The following is a 16,769-nucleotide window of genomic DNA, read 5'->3' as shown; positions in this document are numbered from 1 at the left end:
ACGAACTCATACAAGATGTATGCACAATATCCTCAACTCTTCTCAAGAGATGAAGTAGTAATATTCTGAAAACTGGCAGAATTTTCCCAAAACTGGTATTTCAGAACTGACCACCCCAACAGAAAGAACAAAAAAGATTCAGTTCCATCGACTTAAGAAAGGACCACCTTGTTACTGTAACTTGTTGAACTGGTGCTGCATGCTAAGACAGATGAGGATAGTATCTCTATCTTCCATACAAATAAGTTTTGACCTGAGTATAGATGCAAAAATCCTGTTGAGTTCCCAGAGGGATTCCATAAGAAACAGTGACTGGCTACAACTCACAGCTTTTAAGATGCTAGAAGAGAGTTGTTGGTGGAAGAGGCTTCATGAATGTAAGAATTGTTAATAGACTGTTTAGATCTTGTGTCACTGGAAAATGTTTAACCCTTTGTCTCAGAAAGTTAGCGTGAAGATAGTTTGTGATATTAATTGCTCCCCTTGTTAATTGGATTACCTCCAAATCTGCATGTCATTCAGCAAAGACAGCCAGAAGTGGAATGACAAACCAATTTATGAGTAGAAAGGTATTTGGCAGGACTGCTTTCAGTCAAAATATCCCTTTAATGAAATGCCATGGGGAGTAGCTGGTTAAGAGAACAAAGTCAGGTTTGTGGCAGGGCTGTCAGTAATTTGAGAGGCTGCGCATCTCTGGAGAAGAATCTCGCAGAAAGGGTAATTGCAGCAAGTGTCAATCTTAAATATCAAAAAAAGACATTGTGACCAAATGCCAGTATCATGTTCTGTGAGGTATCACAGTTCAAGAAATAGCCCTGAAGCATTATGGTGTGTCAGTTTTCTGGACCCTTTGATTGGGAAGTGCTAAAATTCCCAAGAGTTCCAAAGGATGTTGCCAAGAGTTCAACTTGTTGTAATACTATTTGATAAAGATCTAGTAAAGATGGGGACCTTGCCAAACCAAAGACTGTTGGCATTTCTGCATTATGGATTACATTGCCAGTAGTGAAATAGTGACGTAAAGGAGCACAGCAAAAATCTCAGAGCTTGAATTGGTAATTTTTTTCTGTCTAATGTCATGAAATGCCACATTCCTGAACAAAGTGGGGTACATTGCATAAATTAATGGTGTGTTACAGGAATTGGCTTCTGCTGCTGACAGTGATTAGTGGAAACTTTTCACTTAGCTTGTGTGAAATATTTTCAGGCTTATAGAGCGAGTGATACAACTATCACATTAATGGGCTTCAGTATTCTTTGCACCCTACAATAGCTATCCTTTATCAGAGTGATCTTTCAGCATTTCTGGGATTACCTGGTTTAGCAGTACCAAATTTTGGGGTCCTTTAAAGCATGGTAAAAATATGGGGAAAGAATCAAATAGCTGAAAAATATTTGTAATACCCATACACTTATTGATACTAAATTTTATTTTCTACTCTAAAGTGGGAAATGTACCATGTATAATTTAGTTAGCATACAGAAAAAACTGATGGTATATTTATGAAATAAGTATAAATTCTTAACCTCTGAATAATGACAAATATTCCTAGAGTTAAAGATGAAGCTGCATTACATATTCAAGTACTAAGTGTACTTTTTTGCCTGTTGACATATCTTCAGAGTAGGAAGAAAGTAAAGTGCTGAAAATAGAAAGCATTAATATTGTTGACAAGTAAACAAAAAGGAAGATTATATCCACACAGCTCAGAAAATTGTAGTGAATGCAGCCCTAAAGTTACAGTGCAGATACAGTAGAATTGCATGTTTTCTACAGAGAAAGCTTAGAAAATGAGCATGACCTTTTAATGCACAATCACTATGTTTTTAATAGTGGCACAGTATTAAGGTCCACTACTAAATTTGTTACAAAGGATGAAGGTTCACCATACGTAGAAGCTTCTCTTGTCTGATACAGTAAGTGTTGAAATAAGCATTTCTGTCAAAGGAACTTAATCAGTCACAGAGAGCATTTTAAAGATGAAGTGTAGCAGAAGTAATATAATTTTGAATATTTCTCTAAACATTCTTTCCCTATTCATTCTGAGACAAAATGTTTTAATAAAGTGTTTCATTTATTTTTTTACCCCAATTTTTTTTCCCAGGGATTTTAGGGGAGAAGGGAGGTTTATTTTTGATTTTGTTTCTTAGATTTCTGGGGTTTTTATAGATCACTACATCTGTAAACTGGTTAGAGACAAGCGATGGCACTTATTCAGTGGATATTTACAGAGAAAACAACACTATACTTAAAAAAAAAAAAAATCCTAATCTCCTCCAACTATGTTTTATTTAGCAAAAGGCAAGTTAAAAGTATTACTCCTACACTTAGATAATGTTAATTCTCAGTCCAGACAACAGGCACCGTCTGTACAGAGATCAAATGAAGTATTTAGTTAAACTGGAAATTAATTTGTATTTTTATTCTAAAAGGGGGTGATTTTAATAATAGATGGGTATTAAAATAAAGATTTTATTTATCAGAATTCTGTTGACCTGAGAATTATTCTAGCTACATGGACTGACGTAAAGGGAAGATAGTGCCATTCTGTGTCTGACATTGTCAAGATAGACAATTCTGGAATCTGTGGTGCTTCAAAAATTGGTTGTTCTATCGCCAAAATCTCATCAATTCTAGCACATAAAACGGTATTAAATATCTCCTTTTTCTTAGAGGATGAATATTTGCATAAAAAAATTTATTTTAGCACCCACATATTCAGTTTTCAACTACAAATTGGATAAAACAAACTATATCTCCAGTAGATTGAATTCCCTGCATTCACACATGCTGTCATCTCCAGCTCATTGGTGGAAAAGAAAAATTCCTTGTAACTTATTTGGAAGTAAAACAATTATGGTTTATAGTTACTTACGGGAGGAGCCGAATTGGTAAAGAGAAACCCTGTTTTCAGATGCCAAATGGCATTTTTCTGCTGGAAAAAAGCCCAAACAAAAGGCTCCCAGCCAAAACCTTGTATTAACAAATATCTATTCCCCACCCAGTCCCTCTCTGCAAAAACAAAACCCCACAATCTCTTCTTACTGTGATGCCACTGAAGAAGCAGCATGATTGCTGAATTCTGTTACCAAGTGAACTTTAAAAAATCTTTGTGGATACATGAGAGATCTGACAGAACCGGGGAATATGCCAAAAGTTTGAATAGACTCTGAAGGCCTCAGAAGAATTTTTTTGGGTTCTGCCATCATGAGATTAGGATTTTCCTCGTGAAAATGTTTCATTTTATCAGACCTATGTCAGACTTGAGGTTTAAAGAAAAAAAACAACACACAACTTGAAAATGAGGATATGGGATTTTTGGCGATGTGGATTGTTTGAACATAGGGATTATGGTACATAAGCAGTTTCCAGATTTTCCTGCTTCTGATGCCATTTTAGACTTTTACCCTATTTTTTCTTCTTTCTTTTCCAATTATGTTTTCATCCCGTGGGTGAGCCCATTTGTAAGTTCTGTGGCCCCATTTGAGTTGTGATGCCTAATTTCAGAATTACTGTACTAGATGTTTGAATTTTTTTTTACATTGGCACACCTGAACAAACTCAAATGTTTAAAAAGAAGATTGAGTAATTAAAACCCAACTTATTGGATGTTTAGAAGATTGTTATCACTTGTAGATGGTACCAGGTGGGGGGAAAAAAAGCAAATTATTGGGCAAGAAAGGGCTTGTCAGGGAGAGTAATGAATTAAGAGATGGATAAACAGAAGTCAAGTGATGAAAACAGTGACTGGTAAGAGTCTTGGCAAGAAACAAGCAATGCATCGCAGAAAATGTTTCACACAATGGGATGGACTGATTACTCAAGTTTCTATGACTATGTGACCTGTCACCCCAGGTATCCTCCAAACCCAGGAAGGCCACAGAAAATAGAATAGAGAATCTTATTTTCTTTGTTTCGTATGCACTTTAAAATGAATAGATTTTTTTTTTTAGGTAATATTTAAATATTAAGTAAATGTTATTTGATAATCATCTGTCACTTCATCTGAAGAATTAAAAATGCTTCATGCTTGAGCTGTTGGTGTGTCATCACTTTTTCAAATGATATCAAGTATAAATAAATTATATTACTTACAATAAGATGCAGGTTTTGTTTTGCTGCAAAAGATTAAAATGAAAATTAAAGTGATGTTGCTTGAAGACTAAAAATGTGGGGTATGTCTTATTCTAGAACAGGCACTAGAGACTTTAACACAGAAAGTGATAGTGAAGCAAAGCGATGGGCTTTAATGCTCCCTTGTGTCTGTCTGAGAGCGCTCTAATATAAGAGCACATCCCCTTTTTTTCTAATTCAAAAGTTTGTCATTTAAATAACCCATAATAAGCACCAGCTTTTCAATATCCCTCATCCTATTTAACTAGCACAAAGCTGTTTTGAAAATCTGTCCCTAAGAGTCATAGTAAAAGATCTGGAAACCTGAGCCTTATTGTAGAGGCAGGATGGTAAAGAAATTCAATATTTACCTGGTATAAAAAGATATGCTATATTTTTTTTTCTTTTGAGGGCAGTATTGGTTAATTAAAGAAATATTCTTAACTTTGGGGTAATATTTTCCTGGTAGTGGTATACTTCAGCTCATCATTTTGCCTTATTAGAGGTGGAGCAGTGGTTGTGTTTGAAGGAGTAAGTTGTGCAGCTCAATTTTTTTTTTTTTTTCCCCATTCATTGGTCTCCACCTCAACCTTCTGAACTTGGAGTATTTGTACTGTCAGTTTTGAGCCTCTAAAACATTTTCAATCAGGTTGAAGCTGACTCTGAATCTCACCATCTTCTTGTTGATTTAAGAGAAATTACATCATCTATTGTCTGGTAAATGATTGAGCTGCAATTGTTCCCAAAGAGCCAAAATAATCCAAGGGATTGATTGTTGTGTAGAAATCATAGTCACAGTATACCGGCAAATATCTTTCTCCTGGAATAAGTTATTTTAAAAAGTATTGTGCTAAAATCAAAACATTCAAAGCAATTAAAAGTTTTGTTTCTTGCTTTCCCTGAGACCCAGGTCATTGCAATAAGTTAAATTTCTCCAGGTTAGCAGTGCTTCTTTGTGAGCCTGGGGACTCTTGGATATAGTACTTGTTAGTAGATGTTCTTGGGGTAAACAAAAACAGTGAGGGAATGGAAAGCAAGCAAGGAGGTGAATCTAAGGTGCAATGATTTTGTGTAGTAACGTTAGTACGTTGAAGACATCTGTTCTGTACATTGGCCTCAAAGGAGGCAACTGCATTTATGTCTTCCTAGCTGTTGTTTATCCATACGCTTCTTGCAGCCCTGTTGTAGTGGAGACTCCACAACACCCAGGCAATCTGGGTCAGTACTTTGATAGTCTCACCAGCAGGGTTTGTTCCCTAAGGTTTAACCTGGGTCTCTCCTTACTGCTGCTGCCATTACTACCTGGTTTGCCTACCCTGGCATGGAGAACAGACTGTCCTTTCCTGGTCTGCAGCAACTTCAAATGCATTTGAAGGCAATCTTCTGTATCCATGTCCTCTCTCGAAAAGCAGCCTCAGTTCTACATGTTTTCCAGACCTCTGTTTATATTATATGACTCTGAAATCAATAATCATCACCTTCTTGTGTTCATGCATTGAATTTCAGGGCTAAGGAAAACCATACAGTCATTTTTGCCTTCTTGTCCAGGGTGATGAAGCCTCCTGGAATGTTGTTTTTGGAAACCACAGCTACTGCAGAGTTGTGTAATAGAGCTGAGTGACAAATGATCTGTAGGGAAAAGCAATGGAAGAATGTCCCGTTGGTGTATTCCTGAGAAAATCCCCTTTTATGCATGGGCAGCTGCAGTGTCTTCCCTCCTGCTTTTCAGTTTGTAGGCAGCAGAACAATAGAAGTCTGTCAGTGGCTCTAAGCACGGTGGCTCAGATACTTTGATAAGCATACATCTGCCTTGGTTAAGTTACAGCTACATCCTTAGCTTTAAAATCCTAGTGACATCAACAGTAAGTGACTTCCATGGCAGCAGAGTAGAGGGATGAGGCCCTAATACTGCTGTTATAATTATGGAGCTGTTGTATTGTAACTGCAATGGGGCACTCCAGCTGAGCCCTCTCCAGACCCTGTGCAAGCACAGGATGGTGAACAGCCTGCCCTGAAGGACTTATGGTCTAAGGAGGGGGTGAGAGATCACAGTGTAGAGGAGAAAAGGAAGAAGAGTGGGGCTGAAGTTGCGTGCCTTGTCCTGGTTGTTGAGGAAGCAGACAAAAAATTTACTGCTCTCTGCAGCCCCTTAGCTGCCTGTGTAGTGTCCTGCTTGGATCACCAGCCTCCCTATGCATGTGATTGCTCCCTGGTCCACTTCTGCCTCTATGAAACTAGTTAATAAAAATGTTTTTAGTAAATAGCTTTCTCCAAACCAGACTCTTTCACCAAAGTCAGGCACAGAGGAACTGTGAGAGAGGAGCAGAGTGCTGGTTCCCAGGGCTGCAGGCTGGCCACAACACCAAAACAGCTCTCCTGCATAAGCTGATCTGACCCACTGAAGTGGAGAGCAAAGCCCAGCTTGCCTGTCCCAGTGCTCTTTTACTGATTGCTATATTATTAACATGAGGGCAGAACTCTTTCCCGTATGCTAAAAAAACCCAAACCTTCCCTCTACATGCCTCTCTCCTATTTAATTTCTTTCTATAAAAACCTCTGCAGTAAAATGAATGCGGCAGATGTCTACTCTTCTGCAAAAAGATTATGCTTTGAAGCCACACAGTAGCCTCACTTTTCATGGCATTAATGATGTGGACTAAGCTTTGGGAATTGTATTTAAAAAATACTCCAAATAGAAGGGGGCTATTCAACTGCTAAGCACACCCATATTTTTAATAGCTAACGTGTGTGTACACACATACAGAGAGTTCTTTTCAATTCTTCTTTTTCCTAGGTGTGAGTGCAGGCTGATTTTTTTTTCTTTTTTTTTTTTTCCCCCTCCCTCAGTTTGAAGTAACCAGAACAAGATTTTCTCTTTTGATATATGCAAGCAGTTTCCAGTGGTGTGGTTCCCTGGTTGCTCACTGCCAGGATCTCCCCACGGTAGGAAGTCCACAGGTTTTGCTGGGAGTCGAGCCGTGGGCTGAGCAGCTGGGGCGAGGGATGAAGTGTTATGAGTGGCAGTGTAGTGCCACCAACATTATCTTCACAAATCCTGCACATCTGTATTTTTTTTTCCAGGTAATTGTTTTCACAGGATTTTAGCCTTAGATGGTAAAAAACTTATATTTTCAAGCAGTATTTGGAAAGCAAACGCTTTCCAAGGAGATGATAGTGATGGATCAGTGACTTGAATTGGAAAATCTTCCCAGTGCTTGGACCCAGCTTGCAGGGTTTCTCTAACTTCTACTTACCTGTATTTGACAAACATGTTTCCTTACTGTAATCCTGACAGTCCTGTGCGGTGTTTTATTTTGCTTTTATAGAAGTTGGTGCTTTTTCACACTGTTGAGACGATGATCTGCAGAGGTGGATGAAGTCATCTCTTTAGTCAGCTATCATATACTTTCTGAAGGTGCTTTGGGGTCCCTGAGGTTGGAAGCAGCCCAGGAGAACTGAATAACCAGGGTCTGCTGAAGTGAACTGCAAGAACTTTTTTGACCTATATTTGGAGAAAGAAAAAACAAAACACAAATCCCAAATTGGAAAACTTACTGTTGAAAAGTGAAGTTAAAGCTTGGTTTCCAGTGGGGTAAAATGCAAAAAACTTTCTATGGGATTTTTCTCTTAATTAGAGAACCCAGTTACATGTACCTGTGGGCTTCAGGAGTAGTGGTTTCTCTGTACTTGTCCTTGCTAAGAGCCAAGGGAGAGAGATTCAGTCAGTTCGTAACTGCTTGATGCAAACACATCCTACATAAGAGAAAAATAAATGTAATAAACTCACAGACAATGCAGTTTATCTTCAAATCAGTCCATTTATACGAAATGGAGGAAAGCCAAGTTTTTTCCATGCTGTAGTGTCTTTGTAATTCTGTAACAATTTACCCAATTTTCATATGGAATAGATGAAGTGAAAATTAAATAAAAATAATTTTGTTGTGTATTGGTTTTGTTTCTATTTCTGAGGCAATGTTTTAATGCCCAATAAAACAGTTTTGTCTGAGTGCCAGTTTAGTATTTACAGGTGCTCTGGTGTTTTGGGGTTGAGTTTTGTTTTGGTTTCTCTTTTCCCATTGTTGATAGTGCCTCCATAGATAAATTCCTGCCTTTTATTGTTGGCTTTTTTTTTAAAACCAGACTTAGCCAGGAGGCTAGATGGCCCTAAAATGTGAATCCTAAACTGTGAAGCTTTAAGGTATTAGAGATAGATTACACCATCTCATGCCAAAGAAAAAAAAAAAGTAAAGTTTATTCTTTCTGCTAAACCAAAAAATGCACTAAGCTGAGGGCATTTGAAAGCTTTGGGGACAAGATCTTTACATATTTACATTTTCTGCATTTGATGATGTATTGTACTGTTCTGCTATGAACACTTAACAGAATCACATCACAGTTTATTGTTTTATTTTTAGAGACAATAAATTCATTACAGTAACCTCAATTGTTTAACGTAGACTGAAATTTATCCATAAAAACACTAATGAATAATATCACCAAATAATAGTATCAATGAATGTTTTAAACCACTTGTGATGTTTTTGTATTTTGTAGAATCCAGTGCTCTGCAAGTATTCAATATTATGTTGACATAAGATTGGAGAATGTAACCCCACATGTCAATGTAGCTAGCCAAAACCATATGGCAGTGCTATATTCCACAAGTGGAAGATAGCACTAATGGTTCCATAGTTTTTTCAATAAAATTCTAGAATTTTTCATCACGTGTATGTTGCATAAACTTTCAGTACCGTTTTTGCCTGCAGTGAACATTTCTGGAGAGACCAAAGAAATCTGAAAAGTAAATGAAGCTCTAATGTTTGAATAAAGATAATTACATCTAATTGATTAACTGTATGGGATATATGACATATAGGGGCAATGTTTTCTGTTTTATCAGAATTTTTACATACTGGATTGTTTTTCTGTAGAAAGCTGGCTATGTTACTGCTAGTTCTGCTGGTAAGTCCATTTTAACAGCAGAGGACTAAAGGGTTACCTGATAGCTTTTTAGAAACATTTATTTATGCAAGTCATTGTTTTACCTCTACAAAGCCAAATAAACTGAAGTGTTTTTACAATGCAAAGTTTGGGACAGAAGTTATTAAAGGCAGTCAGAAGCTCCATTTGGAGAAATTGTTTTCAGTAGGCTTTAAAAACTTAGATGGGAAGCAGTTAGCATTTGCATGCACCGTGTTATTGCCTCCATTTGAAAGAGATGAACTTGTTTGTGAGAGAGCTGCTGCGCTCGGTTCTGCCGAGCTGAGTTCTAGGTAACCCAGGGAGACTTCCCAGAAAGTTGAGAGTGTGTTTCTTTGTTACAGGGTATTACGAAAGGGAATCAGCAAGGGCATCTGGCTAAAAAGTGTAAGCTGACCTGCAGTATGCAAGTGCAGGAGGTCAGCCATTTGATGTGGGATATATCTTCGGGCCATTCGAATAGCTTCATAGCTGGGTCTCAAAATGTGACTTCCTGCAGTTGTGACCCATGGACCTTTCAAGTACAGTGGAAGTCTTGATAGATCAGTCATGCAGCTTCCAGGACTCTCAAACATCATTTGCTTCTCAGCTGGTTTTCTGGTGGTTGAAGCATTAAGACAATCATCCAACACTTTTCTTCTCTTGTGAGGTAAAGTGCATTTTATTAAAATATATATTTTGTAAAAATTTAATAAAGCAGCTCAGACTTTTTCAAGGCTAGAGAATACTTTGAAAACTGGTTCCAAATCTCTGGCCTCAATATATGAATACTAATTGTATCTTATCTACTGTCGGTTATTGAAATCCCAACCAGTAGGAAAGCTAATCTGACATCTCCATTCACATACACCTTCTTTTGAGCCTCTTTACAATTCAGTCAGTGTTATCAATGATTAAATATCCCAGTCCCTACAGTTTTAACCTTTTTTTTTTTTTATCACTTAACTTTTCTTTTTGGTTGTTACTTTCAGTTAGTGAACAGCTCGTTTTTGAGTAAAGACATTGTGAAATTCACTTAAAATGGCTGTTTGAAGATTTTATTTAAAAAAAAATCTCTATGGACACACTCTGTCCTTCATTACAACAATAGAAATCCTCATTGTCTTCAGCAGTATCACTCCAAATTTGCAGGAAGTTTAGAATCCGAACCAAAAGATGTAAAATATATTTGAATGTGTGAGCCATCAATTGAGAACAGTGCAGGTGTTTGTTTTCACTGCGACTCATTTTGCTCACAGCTAACATATAATTATCAAGACCGTTCTTAGGTAGATGTGTGCAACCCTTAGAGAGATCAAAGCAGATGCACCCAGGTCACTGAAATTAGAACTTGACCCTATTAGTTGTGACCCAACAATAATGGTTAAAACTGTATGTAGTTTGTTTGCATTTTCCAGAGCTTGCATTTCAATGGTTTTGAGCAAGTTATTTCTAAATTGAATATTCTTCTCTAATTTCACTTTCCATGTTCAGCTTTAAGTAAATTTTAAGCATATGTGCAAAGCTGAATTGTCCAAGGCACTGTCCATTTTATACTCAAATCACAGATCCAGGCCTAGGACAATATCAAAGTATATGCTAATATGATTGAAAAAAATTGCTAAAGTCCTTGGACCTTTGACCAACTGATGGTGACCTTGCAGTGAAATATGCAACCAGCTATATATTTTCTGTTTATGTGACTTTTGTTGACCTTTTGTGCAACCTTGATTTATTTACTTATTTTCAAGCACCCCTATTTTTATAACATGGCAGTAAAGAGGGGAATTAAAGTTGAACAGAGACCTTTTTGCTGAGACCTTACAAAGGAGCAGATACTTGACTCCTGCATAGGCAAGCAAGGTTTTCTGTTTCTTTGTGATGACTCACTATGTGTCAGATAATGGAATCCTATTAGTGCCATCACAAGAGTATTAAGAAGGTTTGAGTGTTTTAGTGGAGAGAGGAAAAAATGAGGGCAAAGAGAATTTTTTTAAAGAAAAATCAACTTTTGAGAAATACTAGATGAGGCCTTTGCTTCATTAATTAAAGTTAACAGTGAAGATGAAGACTGGCAAACTGTTGAATTTGGACTCTGTCCACTGTGCGTGTACAGTCTGCTTGGAACGCGGAAGAACCCTGTTGCTTAGAAGCAATTTGAAATGGGTTAACTTACAGCAGTCCTGCTATTCTATAGGGGTTTTTCTTGTTTTGTTTTGGTTTTTTTTTAGTATTTTCACTTCTTAAGCAGGAAGCATCAAAGCCTGGGCTTCAGCCCAGTGTTTTAGGAGCCAAGCTGAAAGAGTTTGCATTGTCTTTCATCAGATACAACCCTGCTCTGTTTCCGCAGGATTTCTCTCATATGTCTGCATGAGACTTGAGTCAGAATTTTGCCTGTGTGAGACCTGCAGTGGGTGCACAGTCAGTATCATCAGCTGTGGGTATTTTTCTCTTTGAGTTTATAGAAATATGTAGTGTTTCTCTTCCAGTCATAACTTCTGGAGTCATGTGTTAACATGACAGCCTGTGTTTTCGTTTAATGAAAAGTGGTAAATTTTGCATCTTTGTATTTTCCAAGTGGACATTAACCTTAAAGAACCAGTCATGAAGAAAAAACAAAACACAAATCCCAAATTGGAAAACTTACTGTTGAAAAGTGAAGTTAAAGCTTGGTTTCCAGTGGGGTAAAATGCAAAAAACTTTCTGTGGGATTTTTCTCTTAATTAGAGAACCCAGTTACATGTACCTGTGGGCTTCAGGAGTAGTGGTTTCTCTGTACTTGTCCTTGCTAAGAGCCAAGGGAGAGAGATTCAGTCAGTTCGTAACTGCTTGATGCAAACACATCCTACATAAGAGAAAAATAAATGTAATAAACTCACAGACAATGCAGTTTTGTAGGTCTTCTTGTTTTGTAGGTCTTGTGAGTAATAAGAAAATTTTGTGACTTTTGATTGGCCTAGGTCATGATATTTAAATATTAAGGCAAGTGGTTCTGTATAAAACAAACTAGTAACACAGAGTCAAAAACCTTGGCTGGTATTAAGTGTTTTGGATCCACGTAGCTGTGGCAGTTGGGTGAATAGGATCTAAATTTAGGATACTGAGAACTGGATCCAGATTTGCATTTCAGTATCTGACACGTGTATACTTTTAAACTGACATGTCTAAGCAGCACACCTAAAGGCAGGCTTCAGCAACCAGATCTAAACTCAGACTTCCTGCAGTTGGACAGGAGACAAATGCACAGTGCTCTTTCTTATCTTTTTATTTTTTCCTGCTTTTTCCCCTTCATCTGTGACTGTATGTTTTGCTCTTTGTTTAAATATAACGATCACTGCTGCAAATTACAGGGCCAGGGCTCAGGGAAATGTTTTTAAGCATCCCAAGATAATAAGGAAAAAATATATCTCTTTTAGAACAAGTAACAGTTTACAACGTTTTGTGGAAATGGGTGATTTGAAAATGGCTGATCACTGCAAAATATGAAAATTAAGATTATCCCCCCCTCAATGTATAGGAATTTTACATTTAGTTGTGACTTGACACATGTTCAAAAGTGTGCAATTCAGACACTGGCTCGAGACATCACTGGAAGCAGATCTGGGTTGTCATGTTTCATTATAGCTATTGAACTCTTGCAAGCATGCTATTATGCTGTAATGAAAGGGGTCTTCTCCTTCTCTTTTCAAACTTGCAAATCTAGGAGATATACCATATGTCATTAGTCCCTGGCACAGATTCTGGGGAAAGGAGTTCTCCAAAGTGCTAAAATATATGCGAGGCCTTTTCCCTTGAAAAAGACAAAGGAAATACATTTTTGTCCAGCTGAACCTCAATCTTTTACTAAAGTATATAATGGTCACAGATCACTTAAAATATAATTTCAATTACAATGAACTTTTTAGAGGATGATCCAGGTTAAGTTTGTGTTGATCTGTGAGGATAGGATTTGGCCTCATGGAACCTGTGGAAACAGCGTCCAAATGCTACCCAGTACCCTGGGAGTGTAGTGTTCCCTACCGAGTGCCTCTAGGTTGGGGTAGCTACCTGTGGGAAACACCTGAACAGGATCTTAGGCAGCAATCAGGCGCTCTGGATCTGGGGCTCTGCTGGTGCTTCATCCATCATTGTTGTATGTGGGAAGAAACTGTGCCTGTGAAAGTAACAAGTGAATCACAGTGGAAGTATATTGGGCGTCTGAGACTGAGGTCTGAGCTGTCCGCCTTGCTGGCATTTCTAGCTTGCTTCAACTTGCTAGAGTAATGTCTTCAGTAACGTACATGAATCAAGCATTAAAATCTCTGATCTTCTTGAGAAATCGTTCAAAGAGCCTGATACCGCACAGTTGTTTTAAAAATATTAATATGGCATTGATTTAGTTGGTAAAATATGCATGAAATAGATGAAAAGTCCTGACATTCAGTACACAGAAATTCAAAAAAGCAGATGTCTCATCGAGGACACGGATGCATTTGTTCCTTCTCTTTTCCGTTCAGTTCTCTGCTGCAAAAGTGACTTCTGCAGAAAATAAGTCCCTTAACTATCTTTTCCTTATGATATAGCAATATTTTCCTCTTGATAAAGCTCTAATGATATGTTAATATCTGTTTAAGATTTTGGGTGAAGGTGGCCATACCTTTCAAGTCCTTTGGTGCCTTCTCATCTGCAGATGCCTGCAAAATACCTACCTACCTAACTACAAAATGAGAAACATCTGCAAATGCATTGGGTACATTCAGTTAAGCAGGGATGCGTCCTGAAGAAACGTCATGTGGTTTCAGCCATTTGAAACCCAGCCAATCACAACGGAACTTGGAAAAGTACCATAAAAAAATGCATTGAAATATTAACAGATAATGAGATAATGAGATGATTTTTGTGGCCATGGCCAATGAAATTTTATGTTGAGCTTGCTAGAAATACTGCTTTTATTGCTGATGGGCTGCAATTTCAGAAATGGGCAAATGCTCAGTTCTTCACGCAGGCTCTCTATTAAAAGGAAAAAAAAAAGCTTTTGCAGGTTTACAGCCTTTTTGTTTCTTGCTTTTTGGATTTTGGTTGGGTTTTTTGGGGGGTAGGGGAGGAGGCAGGGGTTGGTTTTGTTTTGTTTGTTTTTTTTTTAAACTAGAAGTAAAGCCCCTATAGGGAGGAGCAGGATGCTGAGTACTCTCTGTAAGAGTCTGGTTTTGAGTCTTTTAGAATCAGTAGAAGAATTCCCATTAACGTCAGTGGACTTTGGATCAGGCCCTTGATATAAAACCAGCCCTTCTGATCCAGACAAAAAGCCCATCTTCCCTGATATTGCCTTCTGTGAGGATGGCCAGTAGTGGATTCTTAGGGAAGCCACATTCTGGAAGCCAAGGATTTAGAGAATTCCTGAGATGCAGGTTGCCACTGATCCAGCATGTCATTAATACTTGATAGGCCTTTCTTCACATTAATTCATTTAATCACTGTTGGAGCCAATTTGGCTTCAAGACCATACTATAACACTGCTTTGCACAACTGCGTTCTGCATATTGGTGCATTGTATGTATGGACTTGCCTTACAGAGGTCTGTATAGGTTCCAAAATCATAGGAAAAGATAAGGGCAGTTCACGGGCCAAGTGCAGAAATATGGATGGAATTAATTTAAGTAAGAGGAATAAACACAGAAGGAATGGTGAATTTCTTATGGTCTGGGTCACCAACCATCATCTGAAAGAATATTAATGAGTCAGTTAAAAGTATTTGCAAGGCAAAACAGAATTCATCATTTGGCAGTGGTAGCCCATGATGGGTACAGGACCACACTGCATCCTCGTATTTCTTTAGGGACTGGTTACTCTGAACATTAGGTTTTTTAAAAAAAAAAGGAAAAAGAGAGAGAGAGAAGAAAAAGAAATAAGGGAAAAGGAAGAGAGGCAGGCAGTTCATCCTTGATAGTAACACTTTTGGTTAACAATGTGTCATTTAGGTGTCTGTTTTCTGATATTCATTTTCAGAAACATTAGAGAATTCAGTGCTATAGTACTATATCATGGGGATTTGTGTTAGGATAAGAGGGAGTGCCTCTATTTGTATTAGCTGGAGGAGGACTGTGAACTATTATCTTACTTTGTTATCTGAGCTAGGAGTGTACAAGGAAGTTTCTTCTACTAATGGTTGAGCCGCTCTTCAGATAAAGCCCTCGACAGGATCCCTGTAGCCCTAATTAATCAGCTGTTAAAACAGTAGTTGATAGACAGGCTTGCTTTAGGTTCGAATTGCCTGCAATCAGAGATAACAGGTGAGTCCCATTTGGCAGTGAGATATCAAAGTAGAAGAGTGATCTGTTATCAAAATTAATATGGCACTCAAATCAAAATTGAAGTTTGCACAAGGAACCAGCAAAGTAAAACAAAAGGGAATCTTTTTTTACTTTGAGTGATCAAAATACCTTCATTTTGCTGATTGTTTTAGACAGGTCTGAATCCATTTCATAAATCTTTGTACTAAGAGCAAGCATTACCAAGGTAAAGTTAGGCTTCTGGAGAACACTTGCTACTCCAGTAATATTGCTAAAATCATTGGCAGGTAATGCTAACAAGGTGCTATAGGAATTACTGCTTCCACAGGACAGGCTGGTGGCTAGCACCACCAGGTTAAATGGCTGTGTTTCAAGTCAGGAATTTAACATGTGCCTTTCTGTGTCACTGCCCTAATCATCAGGCTGTAGAGTAACTTCTTTCCTTAGTTCATAGTTAATAAATTATGCAGAATAGTATAGCACCAGTGATGTGGGGGAATATTATATCCCAGTAGCTGGGTCACTTATCTTGGTGCTATGGCAGGTCTAGGCTTGAGTCCCTCTCTGCTGGGCTTAGAGCCGCAAAGAATGACCTTTTCATTCCTCACATTCAGCATTAAAAGACAGACAGATTAGAGGGTTAATGGAAAACTTTTTGGGCAGTAGGTACCTTATTTATTTTAAAATATCATTTCATTGTTGACTTGTTTGTATTACACCAACCATCAGAGGGACCTCTCAGGACTGATGCCACTGCTAGTTGCTGCACAAGTGGTGATGAAAACATTCTCTCAATCTAGATTCAATTTACATTTTAAATTCTCTGGATGTAACAAGAGGGTATCTGCTTCAGGGAGGCATGCAGAGAGCCTGAAAGAGAGATGGACCTCTCTATAAATGACCAAACACCTTTCATGTCTTTCAGCCTGGGCATTGTTTGATAGTCCCATGTTCACAAGTGGGAGAGTAGTCCCTCTAAAACAGAGATACTATTTCTTTTCTTTGACTTCTGTGTATGCAGGTGAATATTCTTCTGTTGACCCTATTGTTTAGTCTCAAGACTGATGCTTGTCAGTGCTTCAGGAATTAAATTACCACTGGCTTCACAGAGATGAAAGCAAGTTGGTCACTGATCACATGATAGTCACAAACAGGGCAGCAGCATGGCCAATAGCCTTTTCTTGAGATCACGTACCGTAGTATTTTTTTTTTAAATGTGCTACATACCTCACTAGATGTCTTAATTCTCACTGGAAGTCTCTATAACCATGATCAATGCATGTACATTTACTTTTTCTTTCTTGGATGTCTCTGTCATTGGGACATAGAATTCTGTTTTCCACATTCAGCATGGGCAGGCATTGTCTTTCTTTTGCTTTCCATATTCTATGTCTTAGGTTATGGACCCTGTATTTCTTGGTCCTCTC

This window comes from Haliaeetus albicilla, chromosome 9 (assembly GCF_947461875.1).
Source record: "Haliaeetus albicilla chromosome 9, bHalAlb1.1, whole genome shotgun sequence".
In the NCBI taxonomy this organism is placed as follows: domain Eukaryota; kingdom Metazoa; phylum Chordata; class Aves; order Accipitriformes; family Accipitridae; genus Haliaeetus; species Haliaeetus albicilla.
Note: the sequence above shows the minus strand (reverse complement) of the source record.